A 6,416-nucleotide genomic window follows, 5' to 3' on the forward strand; every position below is an offset into this window, starting at 1 on the left:
TGGTATTCTTGTCAAAAATTCATACATAACCTCATTCCAGTCATGGAAAAAAACATTAGACATTCTGAATTGAAGGACTTTCCAAAAAATAATTGATCAATACCTTTCAAAACTGTCAAGGAAATGAAAGACCAGGAGAGGCCTGGGAACTCTTACAGATTACTAGAAACTAAGGAAAAAGAACAAATAAATGCAACGTGGAGTCCTAGAAATGATCCTAGAGCAGAAAAGGAACATTGGTGGGAAAACTGGTGACATTTGTATGAGGTCTCTAGTTCAAAATGTACCAATGTTAATTTCTTTTGATAAATGTACTAAAGTTATATGAGATGTTAACACTGGGAAAAGTGGGTGAGGAACATACAGAAAATCTTTTTACACCTTTTCTGTAAGTCTAAAATTAGTTCAAAATAAAAAATTAATTTTTTAAAATTCTATTTGACTTTTCAACTGTGTGCATCTCCGCCCTTAAAACACTGTCTTCCCTTGATTTTGGAATCAAGATGTTCTCTTAGTTTTCTAGGAGACTCTCTCTTTGGACACTGTTCATAGAGTCTGGTCTTGACAAATGAGGGAAATGCAAGAACAACATGAGAGTAGAAAAACATTTTAAAACACATTCTCCTTACCTAACTTGAAATCACAGGAAACAAGGGGACTTTACTTATGAGGAGCTAGACGTATAAATTCAAGCTTTTCTCAGATGTAGCAGAGATGGCAACAATTTGATCAACAATAACCATGAAGCAGCACCCACCAACCACCAACTCCAGAAAGGGGGTAGTTTCCACCATCCTGGCTGCTATCTGGGATTCAGGGAAAACAGGGAGGTGAAGAGCAAGTACACATTTTAAGCATTAAAGCAAGGGCTATAAACTGGTGGTCTTTGGCCGTAACTGGCCTCAAGGTGTGTGTTTTCACTTTTTATTCTTAAATGTGTTTTTTTTTTTCTTGAAAACTAAGATCTAGCAACACCAGTCCAACAGCTGAATGGAAATGAACAGTAGCTTCTCCCTCTGTGCAGGGTATGTGCTCACCTGTTCACCTGAGTATTACTACTGGTAATACTACTTAAACCCAATCTAACTGCCCAGCTTCTGCAGATATTTCAGTTTTGCAATTCCTACAATAAAAGATTGTTTGTATTTGAACTTGTCACTCTCATTGAGATGATTTTTGTTCTAATTAGTATGGGTTAGTAAAATGCTGTTTTGAAAGCACATAAACATAACAATAGCTAACATTTTGTGAGCACCTATAATGTGGTGGGCAGTGCTCTAGAAGCAATAGACATTTAAGCTGCATAAAAGCTCATTCTTTCCATTTTATGAAGAGGGAACTGAGGCTTAACATCATTAAGTAACTTGTTTGAGCTCACACACATGGTGAGTGAGAGAGCAGGGACTCAAAGCCAGGTCTTCAGATGCTAAGTTCTGTATTCTTACACTGTACCAAACATTTCCCCTTACCACTTTCATTTGCTTTTACCTACTTGATTGCCTCACTGTAATCTTTTATGCTATCACTGCTTTTTTCATTCTCAAATTATGAACTATATACCAGCATAAAGTACAGAGAAAAATGTAATGAGCATCTGTATATTCGCTGCCACATTTGTCAAACCTTAATATTTTGTAATATTTGTTTTTATTAATAAAACATTACAAATATAGCTGATGCCATCTATATAGCCCTTTGATACCATGTCCCCTCTCTCCTCACTCCCAGAGGTAATAGCCACAATCCTGAATTTATTGACAATACTCATCTATGTTTTAATTATACTACGTGTATCTATCTTCACTTGCTTTCTTCAAGATTCTAGATTTATCCATGTGAATACGCATAGCTTTAATTAATTTACTTTATATTTTTATTATATTTAAGTTTGGGAGGGTGGCTTCAGGTTCACAAAATTGGATTAATCATGACATATAAGAGGTCTGTCAGTGGTTCCTTTTTATTTATTTAGCTTACTTTAATAGTGTAATAAGCACTTGCAAACTCATTATGAAAAACAAAATCTAGGTCCTGGACAATAAGTTGTGTTTAACCACGTAACATTCCAAACTTCCACCTATTGCCTCCTGACATAACCATCATCCTGAATTCCATTTTCATCATTCCCTTGCTTTCTATGGGATCTGTGTACATTTATTAAAAGTATATATTTTTAAATTATAGATGTTTTATCCTATATAAAAATGGTAGCATCATAGTCACAAAATATTTTCACACAGATGCTTATTACAAAAGGTAAAAGTAACTTTACAGTGAATAAACTTGTTATACACCATCTTAACCAAGTGATCAAAACTAATATATCCAGTAATATTCTGAAACTGTTCCAGACTGAAGAAGACTAAACAGATATGACAACTGAAAGCAATGTGTGAGCAAGGAGGGGCGTTTTTGGTTTTTTTTGGTGGGGAGGGTAGAGGGATATCATAAAGACTATTAGTGGGACAATTGGCAAAATTTGAGTAAGTTCTATAAATTAAATGATAGTATTCTGTTGATGTTAATTTCCTGCTTTTGATAATTGTGTGATGTAACACAATTCCTTGTTTTAAAGAAATTTATACACTATTTAGGAGTAAGGGGCCATTATCTTCACCTCAAACTAACAATTTAGAAAAAAATGTAATTTAATATGTATGAAAGAAAGAGAAAGCAAATGTTTGCTTAACGTGGACATTTGGGAAATCCAAGTGAAAAATATAACAACTCTGATATTCTTGCAACTTTTCTCTAAGTCTGAAATTAGGTCAAAATAAAAGTTAAAATCGTATCCTGATACATGTAATCTTCCGGGACTCACCTTTTCTACTTAATATTAATGAAATTCATCACACTGTTAGGTGTCACTGCAGTTCATACTTTTAAAAATAGTAATTATTGGGATATAATTTACATACAAAAAAATCATCTATTTAAGAGTATATAATTCAGTGGTTTTTCATATCTTCACAGAGTTGTGTAAGCATCACCATAATCTAATTTTAGAACATTTTCAGCACTCCAAAAGGAAATACTTCTATCCATTAGCTTCATTCCCTCTTCCCAATCCCCACCTCCACCCCACATAACCACTAATCTGTCTCTATAGATTATTTCATTCATTTGTAATGCTGTATAATATCATTTTGTTTATGCCACAACTTATTTATCCAGTTAAACAATCCACTGGGTTGTTTTCCAGGTTTTTGCTGTTATGAAGAGTGTTGGTTTGAACAGTCTTGTATTTGTCTTCTCATGTATGTCCAAGAGTTTTTCTTATTATATACATAATAGTACACTTGCATAATCGTGGATATGCAACTGGTCAAGTATAGAAAATAATTAAAACTATTTGGAAACTATATTCCAAAGTGGTTGTGCAAATTTACACTGTCACTGGCAATTAAAAGAGAGAGAGAAAGAGAGAGAGAGAGAGAGGTCCTATGGATTAATAGCACTTCAAATGATTATTGGCCATTTGTGTTGCGCTTCTGTGAAATTCCTGTTCATGTCTTTTGCCTATGTTTCTATTGTGTGTGTGTGTGTGTGTGTGCGCGTGCGTGTGCGCGCACTCTTTTCCAGTTGATTTGTAAGTGTTCCTAAATTATTCTTGATACAAAGCTTTTGCTAGTTCTCTATAACTTGAATATCTTCCCCCAGTTTGATAGTTACATTTTCACTTCTTGAGTGTCCTTTCACTTCACTTTTTTTAGTGTCCTTTTAAAAGAAAAGTTAATTCTAATAGTCAAATTTATTAATAGTTTCTTCTGTATTAAATGTTTTTAATGTTTTGTTTAAGATACCTTTCCCTATTCCATGTCTAAAAAAATCCACCAATATTTTCTACTAAGATTTAAATTTTTTTTTAAACATTTGGATCTTTAATCCAGTTGGAATTTTAAAATACGTTGTGAAGTAAGTATCCAATTACATCTTTTTTCCACATAGAGATCCATTTGTTCCAAACCTGTTTGTTGAACAGTTGGTCCCTTTTTTCCCACTGCTTTGACATGCAACCTCTGTTCTTTACTAAAGTTCTACACTCTGATAATCTGTTTCTGGCCTCTGTTCTATTCCACCGGTCAGTTTGTCTCTCCCTCCGCCAATGCCACATTACCTTAATTACTGCAATTTCAAAAAAAGTTCTGAAACCTTGTAGGCAAGTCCCTCTCCTTTCTTCTTTAGAAGTGTTTGACTATTGTTGGTCCTTTACTCTTCCATTTAACTTTTAGTATCATCGTATGAATTTTAATGAAAAATAGGGTTGCTATCTTTATTGTTTTTCATTGAATCCACAGATCAGTGTGAAGAGAGTTGCCATTCCATGATATTAAATCTTCCTATCTATGAACATGGTATCTCCACACTTATTAGTTTTATTTAGATCCTTTTTACTACCTCTTAATAACATTTTATACAGTTGTTCCTACAGAAGCCTTGGACCACTTTTGTTAGATTTATTCCAAATTACTTTAGATTCTCAGATATTATTTTCTCGTGTATAGTAATAAATCAATTGTAAGAGTTGTCTTATCTTTTATGTTGCACATCTTTCTTGTGCACCTGCAGGAGTTTCTCTCAGGTATATTCCAATGGCTCAAATTACTGAGTCATTGGGTACGTACATCTTCCACTGAAAGTGCTCTGTGAATAATAACAACAAGAAAACACCCACACTGATGTAAGTTATCAGTAAACACTTGAGAAATATTTAATGATATTTAATTGAAATGATGAGACAAATTTTATCACATTGTAGTTATGGTACAGCCAAAGTCAGACTAGAGGACAGGCATGTTAAGGGGAGAGGGTGGAATGTTTTGACAGTTTTAGAATGAGCATCAGCAGGAGACTCAAGTTCCCTGAGAAGGAAAATGAGCCAGTTGTGGAAAACTCTCCTAGAAGTATAAAGAATTCAATTAGAGAAGCTTGTTACTAAAGATACTCATTTTCTTTCTGGAAAAGCAAATTGTCCAAGTTAAAGGAAATAACAAAGAACCATTAGCCCTAGATATTATCTTCCACATCAAGTTTCTCAACATTAACGTCTACAGAACTAGACTGATTGCTAGGAGAAATAAAAAGGAAACACTTCAAATATATCTGGTATTAATGTTATATTTTTGTTTATATTTATCATCTGATATGATACTATAAATATGATAGTATTAACATCTGTTTATAGATGACAAAACATAACCTCAGGAATATTAAACTCAAGATCACAAATCCAGTCATTAATAAATCCAGGACTTGTTTCAAGATCTCTTTATGTAAATTCCATGTCCTGTCCACTGTATCACAATACAGTAAAGCCTTGGATTGTGAGTAACTTGGTTTGCAAGTGTTCCACAAGACAAGCAAATATTTCTATTGGGTTAGTGCAAAAGTAAGAGTGGTTTTTGGGCCGGCCGAGTGGCACATTGGTTAAGAGCTGGCATGGGACACCAGAAGGCCCCGGTTCGGATCCCACATATGAGGGCCAATGACACTGCCCTCTACAGCTAAGATGCTGAACAACAGCTCAACCTGGAGCTGGGTTGCCGTGAATCGCCAGCGTCCGCGTAGGCGTACACTGCAACCCCTGATGCAGTGGGTTGCCATGGGCTACCATGTGTAGCCAGCAGCCAGCGTGAGCGGTGAGCAGCCTTCCAGAAGCCAGCGACTGATCTGCCTCATCCGGGAAGAGCGCAATGATGATGCCAACTTGGGCCAGTGAAGCAACGTCCTCCACAGCTAGACAGAGGAACAAGAGGACAGCAGCTTGTCTGTTCCCCTTCCCCCAATTCCCCAGCGCTGTTCCTATCCCCCAATTCCCCAATAAAAATCTTAAAAAAAAAAAAAAGTAATAGCGGTTTTTGCCATTACTTTTTTTTAGATTTTTTTTTTTATTGGGGAATTGGGGGGATGGGAACAGTGCTGGGGAATTGGGGGAAGGGGAACAGACAAGTTGCTGTCGTTTTGTTCTTCAATCTAGTTGTGAAGGATGTTGCTTCACTGGCCCAAGTTGGCACCATCATTGCGCTCTTCTCTGGCGAGGCAGATCAGTCGCCGGCTTCTGGACGGCTGCTCACTGCGGCTGCTGGCCGCTCACGCTGGCTGCTGGCTACATACGGTAGCCCATGGCAACCCACTGCCACAGGGAGTGCAGCCTACGCCGTCGCCGGCGACTCACGGCAGCCCAGCTCCAGGTTGAGCTGTCATTCAGCATCTTAGCTGTGGAGGGCAGTGTCACTGGCCCTCATATGTGGGATCCGAACCGGGGCCCTCTGGCATCCCAAGCGAGTTCTTAACCATCGCGCCACTCGGCCAGCCCGCCATTACTTTTGCACCGACCTAATAATACATTTTAACTTGGTAAATGAGCGATGTCTTGCAATATGAGTAGTTTGTTTCCGGAACAAATTATGCTCGTA

This window comes from Hipposideros armiger, unplaced genomic scaffold (assembly GCF_001890085.2).
Source record: "Hipposideros armiger isolate ML-2016 unplaced genomic scaffold, ASM189008v1 scaffold_92, whole genome shotgun sequence".
NCBI classification, from domain to species: Eukaryota; Metazoa; Chordata; class Mammalia; order Chiroptera; family Hipposideridae; genus Hipposideros; species Hipposideros armiger.